This window comes from Peromyscus californicus, unplaced genomic scaffold (genome assembly GCF_007827085.1).
Source record: "Peromyscus californicus insignis strain IS unplaced genomic scaffold, ASM782708v3 Scaffold_2__1_contigs__length_46816999, whole genome shotgun sequence".
In the NCBI taxonomy this organism is placed as follows: Eukaryota; Metazoa; Chordata; class Mammalia; order Rodentia; family Cricetidae; genus Peromyscus; species Peromyscus californicus.
The window spans coordinates 35,670,674-35,680,603 of record NW_026294540.1 but is presented as its reverse complement, the minus strand read 5'-3'; the positions used below and the strand labels follow the sequence as shown (position 1 = coordinate 35,680,603).

Below are 9,930 nucleotides of genomic sequence, written 5' to 3'. Positions count from 1 at the left end.
ATCTTACAATAGATTTCTTGGTTCTGTGAACCAGAAGTGCAGAAGTTATGTTGTAGATGTCTCCATTAGGACTGGGCACCTCACAATCAATTAATATCTGCATTTTGACTAGTTGTAGTTTTCTATAATCATCTCAGTTTGTTGCAAAGAGTACCTTCTTTGATGTGGGGTGATACCTACACTAATCTCTTAGTATAAGGATATGTTTTAGAAGCAGTTAGGAAATATGTTGCTCTAGTGACGTGACCACAGTACGTTCTCCTCTAAGACTCATGACCTCACTAGCCATGGGTAAATGCCTAGGATTCCAGTACTAGACATGATTTCCTTCCTGTGAAGCAGGACTTGAGTCCACTTAGACAGCTGTTGGTTACCACAAAGACACGAATATCACTATTGTACCCTTGGAATATTTTGCCATGCTGATTATGTTGTGGTTCATAAGCATCACAGCTATGTAGGACTCTTAGTTGTTTCCCTCTCTTGGCATCTTGCAAGGCACCTTCTGATACTGTGAAAGCTAGATCTCAGGGAGGAGAGTTTTAGGCTAATTCAGCTCAAATATTCCTAGTCCTGTGTCTGAAGTTTTCGGTGTCTTGATCAACAGGAAAATGAACCATTATGGCGACTTTTCAGTATGAGGTGCACTTAATGCATCGCAGGGCAGTTAGTCTCTTTCTGTCACAGTTGGGAGTTTAACACATGCTGGTTTCAGAATTCTGAGTGTTGAAAAGTTTTAGGCAGTCTGCTAGGTGACTGGACCCAGGAGCAAAAATGAGACATTCTCAAGTTCCCTAATATATATATGATAAAATTGGCATCCTGAACCAATAGGATAGAGCATTTGGTAATGGGATTATGCAAGGAAAATACAAAGACTGTGACTCTGTCAAGTGTAAGCCTATGGGAAAAAGAGAAAAAGAATTCCTCATGATCTTAAAAAGTTTAAAAAAAAAATTAAAAATTCCTCATGACTTAAAAAACTGATGTCTTGCCAGGCAGTGGTGGCCAACATCTTTAATGCCAGCACTTAGGAAGTAGAGGCAGGCAGATCTCTGTGAGTTCGAGGGCAGCCTGGTCTACAAAGTATGTTCTAGGACAGCTGGATCTTTACATGGAGAAATTCTGTCTCAAAAAATCAAATACGTAAATATATAAATAAATGAATCCACTGTCTTGTGACACATCATTATGGCAGCCATTTTTCTTTTTCTTTATGCTGATGTCCCTTTCTGCACAACAGCCTATTAAAATTTGCTTCACTTTTGCTAGCCAGCTTGCAGAGACATGTATTTCTCTTGTCTTGGTTTACATGTCACTAAATTTTCAATAACAGCTTTGAGATAGAGGTACTCTCCCTGCCTCATATAGAGGGTGGGGGATGTGGATGCAGGTACATATTTTGTATATTCACTTGTGTGTGCATGTGTAAAAGCCAGGCTATTAGCGTCCAGTATCTTCCACTATTTCTCTCATGAATTTTTAAGAAAAGGTCTCTTAGTGAACCTGGACTTTATCATTTAGGCAGGACTAGATTGTAGACAAATTTCTAAACGGTCTTATTAAATAAGAAACACAGAACCAAATATAGGGGTGAAAGCCTTAGAGACCAGGGAAATAGAGCCACCAGCTAACCTTAACTCACCACACTCCTGTAGATTTCTAAGAGAACTAATTCCTGTCTAGCCAAGCTTTTATTGCTTTGCTGTTCTGCCCTCTCATTGGCTCCTAGTCCAACTACCTCACTTCCTTGTCACTGCCTGTCTGTACAGACCTCCAGGTCTCTATGTTTGGTACTGGAATTAAAGGCACTTGGCTGTTTCCTTGAACACATAGAGACCCTGCCTACCATGTAATCGGATTAAGGGCATGTGCTACCACTGCCTGACTTTTATGTTAATGGCTGGCTATTACCTCTGATCTCCAGGCAAACTTTATTTATTAACGTACAAATAAAATATCACATTTCAGCACAAATAAAATATCACACCAGATGATCAAGAAGACCCCAGGATTTGTGTCTATATCTACCTCTGTACTTCAAACATAGCAAGTGCCTTACCCACTGAGCAATCTCCTCAGCCTACATTTTCTCTCCTATAAGTTTGAGTGTATGGTGGAAGTGCTTTGGATGGGATAACAAGGATGGATGGTTAATGTAGAAAGATGAGCAAGAAGGCGTTTACAACATGTCTTTTATTGTAAGTGGCATTTCTAGTGAAATTATTAAACTGTTAGTTAATAACTGGGAAAGGAGAAAGGTCTTAGGCGATAGTTAATTGTACTGGAATTATTGACTCTCAAATAGAGAGAGAATTTAAGCAAATTCCTGGATGAAGGGCTCCTGTCTCTTCCAATGTCTGATATTTTCCCTGATTCTTTGTCTTATCTCATATGCAGCTGTCACCAAAAAAGTTGATCTGGAAGAGAAAGGACCACAGAATATCCATTACTTGGAGAACAATCAGATCTAGTGTGTCCATATGTTGTGCAGGGTCAAGTTTATGACATTTGGAGGACTCTAGTTGCAACTTCTGCTTTGAACCATGCTCTCTTGCAGTCTGTATATCCAGAGTCTCCCCAATATGCTAGCATTTCAGTGACTGTAAGAATATAGGTTTTCAGTCTCGATTCTCAAAAACGTCCAGGAGTTGCCCTACTGTTCACTCAATTCCTGCTTCACCATAAATGCACTGCCAGGCTCCTCTTCTAGCTGCCTTCCTTCTTCTGGGATAATTCATCTTCCAGGGAGAAAGAGCTAATCACCAGCCTCACCATGTCCCCCTTATTCTCAAGAAACAGGGAACCTCAGACTATTGACTGAATCCCTGCAGCTACAAGTGTGCTGTGTAACAATTTCCTATGAGTTCATACATCCATTTCTGGAAGAAGACTCAGGAAGTACTATTTGAAACATTCTCTTCAAGACAGAGGTTCTCAATCTTTCGTATACTGCCGTCCTTCAATACAGTTCCTCATGTTGTGGAGACCATTAACCATAAAGTTATTTTCCTTGCTACTTCATAACTTTAATTTTGGTAGTGTTGTGAATCATAATGCAAATATATGATATACAAGGATATCATATATTTTGAGGATCTTGTAAAATTCACCAGGGAACCACTCCATTTATACTCTCATTTTTTATGTAAGGAGATTTTTAAAAAATGCTCTTTCAATATTACCTCTTCTTGTTTCTGATCTGCTCTAATTACTGCTTTCATTATGGTATATAAATGTTTCTAGAAATCCATACCTTGTAGCATGAATATTAATGGTACTTATTAATAAAATCAAACCTGAGGCCAGTTATTGGGGTGAACTCTGAAAGATCAGAGAAGCAGAAAAAGCCACAGCCACCTCACCTTGCCAATTCCTCAGCTGATTCTGTTTCCTCAGACTGGAAGCCTCTGAGTCCTCATCTGAATGAATCTCAGCTGAACTGCTGCTAGAAGCTTAACAGTCAAATGCTTAACCAGCCAAATGTTTCTAGTTTCTGGTTTCCACGCCTTATATATCTTTCTGTTTTTGCCATCACTCCCTGGGATTAAAGGCTCTCTTTCTGGGATTAAAGGCGTGAGTCACCATGGTTGGCTGTATCCTTGAACACATGGATTTCTGCCTCTGGAATGCTAGGATTAAAGGTGTGTGCTACCACTGCCTATCCTCTATGTTTAATATTGTGGCTATTCTGTCTCTGACCCCAGATAAGTTTATTAGTGTGCACAATATTTTGGGGAACACAATACCACCACAATACTTCTTTTCTAAAATTTTGAATTTAATGAAATAACGGTTTTCAGATTTTCTTTATAATGATCTGGATTTTATGTTCCTGGATCTTCATGATGTCATGTCTAGTTTATCACCTTGGGCATTTTCACTTTCCTTTGGTGGCTTTGTCTAAGGGTTTATTGATGATGATTTTCCATTCAAAGAACTGGATGTTCATTGATTCTTGGTATTGTTTTTCCCCAATTATATTTCATTAACTTTTACCTTCCACCTATTTCTCTTTTTCTTTGTATTTTTCCTACTGATTTGGTGTTTGTTATGTTTTTTCCAGTGCTATAAGTTGTATCATTAAGCCATTTATTTGAGGCCTCTGTGACTTCTAAATTTAGGCACTTAGAAGCATAAACAGCCTTCTTAGACTGTGTTCCCAACATACCACAAGTTTTCATATTTTTTTACATTTATTTCTTTATTTTTATTTCATGTGTATGGGTGTTTTATCTGCATTTATGTCTGTGCACCACATGCATGTATTGCCTAAAGAACTTGGAGTTACAGATGAGTGTGTGCCTCCATGTGGGTGCTAGTAATTGAACCCAGGTTCTCTGCAAGAGCAGCTAGTACTCTTAACCCCTGAGTATACATGTTATTTATAATAAAGATTTATTAGCACTTATGTTCTAAAAACTCAACCCATGTCCCCTGTAGGCAAAATGCAAGTGCTCACTCTTAATCGCCAAGCCACGTTTTCATTCCTCAAGGACCAAAACTGTCATCAATTGAAACAGTGATGTCTGCTTATTTTTAGCTCCATTTCCTCAGAGAGAAACGTTTTTTTTTTTCAGTCCTTTCATTCTAAGGGAGTGCCTGTCTTTTAAGACAAGACACTTTTCTTTGATGCAAGATTGTTTCTATACCCATTATTGGGAAGATGTGTGTGTGTGTGTGTGTGTGTGTGTGTGTGTGTGTGTGTGTGTGTGTGTGTGTGTGTGTTGTTCACATGTGTTTGTGTTGCTTGTGGGGAGAGGTGCATGTGCATATAAGTTGGCATTCATTTGTATGCCCAAGGTTGGCATCAGAAAATTCCATCCATCATTCTTCACTTTATTCACTGAGGTAGAGTCTATCAGTTGAACTGAGAACTTGCTTGTGCAGGCTAATTTGCCCTGAATTTGCCCAGTCTCCACTTTCTATGTTGTTGAATTGTTGATGGGCTATCAAGCCTACCCAGCATTCTGGGGTCTCAATATCTGAACTCAAGTTTTCAGAAACACCTGGAAAGTACACTATGCATCATTCTCCCTTGCCTTATTCCTGCCTTTGCATCCATTTTTATAAGTATGTGTGTTTAATTTTTAATTTTATATGCTTGTATTTTATATGAGTGGGTGTTATACCTGCATGTACATCTATATACCACTTGCACTTCTGATGTCCATGGAGCACAGAAAGAGTATTGAAACTCCTGGAAATGGAGTTACAGATGGTTGTGAGCTACCATGTGCATCCTGGAAATGGAACCTGAGTTCACTGGAAAAGAAGCCATTGCTCTTAAACACTGAGCAATCTTTGCAGCCCCTGATTAGTCCAAGATGGGGCAATTGAAAATAATAATAATAATAGTTGTTGTTGAAAGTTGTGTAATTCTTTTTTGGATTTTGTTTGGTGTTATCCTGCTCCTCTCTTGCTTAACTTTCACTCATGTATAGTTTATTCTTGCCAGTGACCTAATGGATGTATTTACATTTCTCTTCAATGTGAAGGGTACCTTCCAGAATCTTATGTAGTTGTAGCTTAGTGGATTTGATATCATTTTTATAGAATGTTTTCTTTTCTTTCTTTATCATGACTGAAAAAATTCTGTGTTTGTTATAATAATCTAGTTTCCTAGTGTGTTTCAAAAGTTGAAATGCTCAATCCCAAACTTTTCTGGATTAAATTTTTCCCCTTGAGAATTTTGCCCCTCTCTGGAGTGTTAGTGCATACCTTTAATCCCAACACTTGGGAGGCAGAAGCAAGCTCTGTAAGTTTGAGGCTATATTGATCAACATAGTGAATTCCAGGCAAGTGAGGGATACATAATGCCACTCTGTCTCAAAATTAAGGGAGAAAGGGAGGGGCACTGGAAGGATGGTTCAGAAGTTAAGAGCATTTGCTGCTTTTTCAGAGGACCCTGGTTTGCTTCCCAGCACCCACATGGGTAAAAGCCCAGTCCATCTCTCTACTCATTGGAATGTTCTAATTTTGCTATCTTGTCTTCAAGCTCAAAGTCTGCCCTGATACATTTTATTGGCAAGCCTTTCCACAAAGCCCTTTGTTACACTGAATGTGTTCCCTTCAAGCATTTCAGTATGATCTTCACTGAATTCCTCTTTCACGTTTGTTTAATTCACTTTCTCCTTTTCATTTAACTGTTTCTTTGTGTCATCATGTGATTTATTGTGGGGTTAATTTTCTTCTTTAATTTTGTTGGCAATACATATAATCATTCATTTGAGGTCTTTGGTATTTCATCTAATCCATTCTGATTGGAGGTCATTTTGGGGAATGGATAATTTTGGGAGGAATTTTTTGTAATATTTGTTTCTCCTGTTATCTTGTTTTCTTCCTCTGATTTCCTGGTGATGAAATGGCTCTGTTGTAACACATCAGAGTTATTTGTAATACCTTCCCTACATGAGTTCATGAGCTCAGTTAACCTACACTCTTGTAAAGGCTACATGGTGAAATTGTTGGACCTGTGAACACATTCTGTTTGTAGTAACTTTTAATGAGTGTGGGAGTACTTGGGCAGAGTGCAAGTAAACGTGTCCTAGAAAACTCTGGTGCCTCAGAGAGTTACTCTTCTGACCCCTGATATTAAGCAAGTTTTTCCCTGTTAGAATTCAGATTTATAAGTACTCTCCCCATTTCTTGGTTTAATGGCTTTATCATTTGCAAAAGCTTCTTCCAATGTGTCTGTTTTCACATCCTTAAAGTAAGAATGAAAAATAGTACCAGCACTACTTATCCCACAGATGTAATGTATGGAACTCTTTTTTTAACTTTTCAATTTATAAAAAGATTTTTTTATTATTTTAAATATTGTGCTCATGTGTTTATGTGTAGGTACATGCACATGTATGCAGGTGCCCACAGAAACCAGAGGTGATGAATCTCCCTGAAACTGCAGTTACAGACAGTCATAAGCCACCTAATGTGTATATTAGGAACCAAACACTGTGCCCTTTGCAAGAGCAGAATAGTCTCTTAACCAATAACTATTTGTCTAGCCCCTGTACTTTCTTTTTTGTTTAATGTTCATACATACTATATAAAGTGTTTTGAACAAATCCTCACCCCATTCCCTCACCTCCAGTTCTTCTACTATATCCTCCATAATGCTTTCCTCCACATTTCATGTGTTTTGTTGTTGTTGTTTAATAGCCACTGATTCCATATAGGCCTGACTGTGTGCCCATGGGTATGAGACCATGTATTGGAGCTTGGGTAGTACTTTAGGACTCTACAATTTTATATTACTACAAATCCCTAAGACTAAAAGATCATCAAGGAAGAGGGGATAGAAGGATTGTTGAGCCAGAGAGAACAGTTGTTTGCAGAGAAACAGAGTGCAGTTACACACATGAACTCATGGGGATTGTGACATAAGATCAAGCATGCCAGTACCCCAGCATGGATGCAAAAAGGGCTCATGCAGTCCCATCTTTTTCTTATAATTTTGTATTATTAAGAAAATTTCTATTCATTTTACATACCAACCACAAATCCCCATCCCTTTCTTCTCCCATCCTCAGCTTTCCTCCCTCCCATTCTCACCTCCTTCAAGACAAGGTCTCTCGTGAGGAGTCATCAGAGCCTGATAGACTCAGTTGAGGCAGGTCCAAGCCCCTCTTCTTACACCAAGGTTGGGTAAGATGTCTCACCATGCACACCAAAACACTCCAAAAAGCCCACTCATGCCCTAGAGATAGATCCTGACCCCGCTGCCAGGGGCCTCCTTAAGCAGATCAAGCTACATAACTGTCTTGCCTATGCAGGGGTCCTAGTCCAATCCCATGGAGGCTCCACAGCTATTGGTCCACAGTTCATGAGTTCCTACTAGTTTGATTTAGTTGTCTTTGTTTATCCATCATGATTTTGATGCCCCTTGCTCATAGAACCCTTTTTTTCTCTTTGCCTGGACTCCTGGAGCTTGGCTGTGGATCTCTGGATTTGCTTCAATCAGTTACTGGATGAAGGATCTATGATGACAGTTAGGGTATTCACTAATCTGATTACCAGGGTACCTAGTTCAGGCACCCCCTCCACTACTGTTAGTAGTCTCAGGTGGAGTCATCCTTGTGGATTTCTGGGAACTTCCCTAGCACCCAGTTTCTCCATATCCTCATGATGTCTCCCTCTGTCATAGTATACTTTTTGTTGCTCTTCCACTTCATCCCTATTTCTGCTCGACCATCCCATTCCCTTATATTCTCATTCCCCATCCCCTACCCTCAATTGCATCCCCTCACCCCCAGTCTACTCATGAAGATCTCATTAATTTTCCCTTCTGAGGACAGTCAATGTGTTCCTCTGGGGATTCTCCTTGGTAGAAAGCCCCTTTGGAGCTGTGGGTTGTAGTCTGATTATCCTTTGCCTTTCATCTATTATCTACTTACAAATGAGTACATACCATGTTTATCCTTCTGAGTCTGGGTTACTTCAGTAAGGATGATATTTTCTAGTTCCATCCATTTTCCTGCAAATTTCATGATGTCACTTTTTTCATGCTGAGTAGTATTCTATTGTGTATATGGACCATATTTTCTTTATCCATTCTTCAGTTGAAGGGCACCTAGCTTGTTTCCAGGTTCTGGTATTATGATCAATGCTGCTATGACATAGTTGAGCACGTGTCCTTGTAGTATGATAGAGCTTTCCTTAGGTATATACCCAAGAGTTATAATGCTGTGTCCTGATGTAGATAGACTCCCCATTTTTGAGAAACCACCATACTGTTTTTCAAAGTGTCTGTACAAGTTTGCACTCCCACAAAAAAATGGAGAAGTATTCCCCTTGCTTCACATGCTCTCCAACAAAATTTGTTATCAGTGTATTTATTTTAGCCATGATGAGCGATGTAAGTTGGTATCTCAGTGTTTTGATTTGCAGTTCCCAGATGACTAAGGATGTTGAGCAATTCCTTAAATGTCTTTTGGCCATTTGTGATTCTTCTCTTGAGAATTCTCTGTTTGCTTCTGCAGCCCATTTTTTAATTGGATTGTTTGGTATTTTGGATGTCTAGTGTCTTGAATTCTTTATATATTTTGGAGATAAGCCCTCTGTCAGATGTGGGATTGATGAAGATCTTTTCCCATTCTCTAGGCTGTCCTTTTGTCTTATTGACCGTGTCGTTTGCCTTATAAAAGCTTCTCAGTTTCAGGAGATCCCATTTAATAATTGTTGTTCTCAGTGTCTGTGCTACTGGTGTTCAATTTAGGAAGTGGCCTCCTGTGTCAATGCATTCAAGGCTATTTCCTTCTTTATCTTCTGTGAGATTCAGAGTAACTGGATTTATGTTGAGGTCTTTGGTCCACTTGGGCTTGAGTTTTGTACATGGAGATTGATATGGATCTATTTGCAGTCTTCTACATGTTGATATCCAGTTATACCAGCACCATTTGTTGAAGATGTTTTCTTTTTTCAACTGTATAGTTTTGAATTTTGTCAAAAATTAAGTGTTCATACGTGTGTAGATTAATGTCAGGGTCTTCAATTTGATTCCATTGGTCCACATGTCAGTTTTTATGCCCGTATCAAGCTGTTTTTATTTCTGTAGCTTTATTATAGTACAGCTTGAAGTCAGGGATCATTACGCCTACAGAGGTTGATTTATTGTACAGGATTCTTTTAGTTATCCTGGGTTTTTTTTGTTTTTCCATATGAAGTTGAGTATTGTTCTTTCCAGGTCTGTGAAGGATTGTGTTGGGATTTTGATGGGGATTGCATTGAATCTGTACATTGCTTTTGGTAAGATTGCCATTTTTACTATGTTAATTATACCTATCCTTGAGCATGGGAGATCTTTCCATTTTTATATCTTCTTCAAATTCTTTCTTCAGGGACTTAAAGTTCTTTTCATACAGGTCCTTCACTTACTTAGTTATAGTTACCCCAAGGTATTTTATATTATTTGTGGCTATTGTAAAGGGT

At 38.8% G+C, this 9,930-nt stretch overlaps 1 long non-coding RNA gene across 1 annotated transcript; it reads right to left on the bottom strand.

Moving 5' to 3' along the window:
* Positions 1-2,178: 2,178 nt before the first annotated feature.
* Positions 2,179-9,462, bottom strand: LOC128120400 (uncharacterized). The gene is made up of 2 exons (XR_008221863.1): positions 8,411-9,462; positions 2,179-2,420 (listed from the first exon to the last, which is right to left on the bottom strand). It is a non-coding gene; the product is annotated as an uncharacterized LOC128120400 (long non-coding RNA).
* Positions 9,463-9,930: the final 468 nt, after the last annotated feature.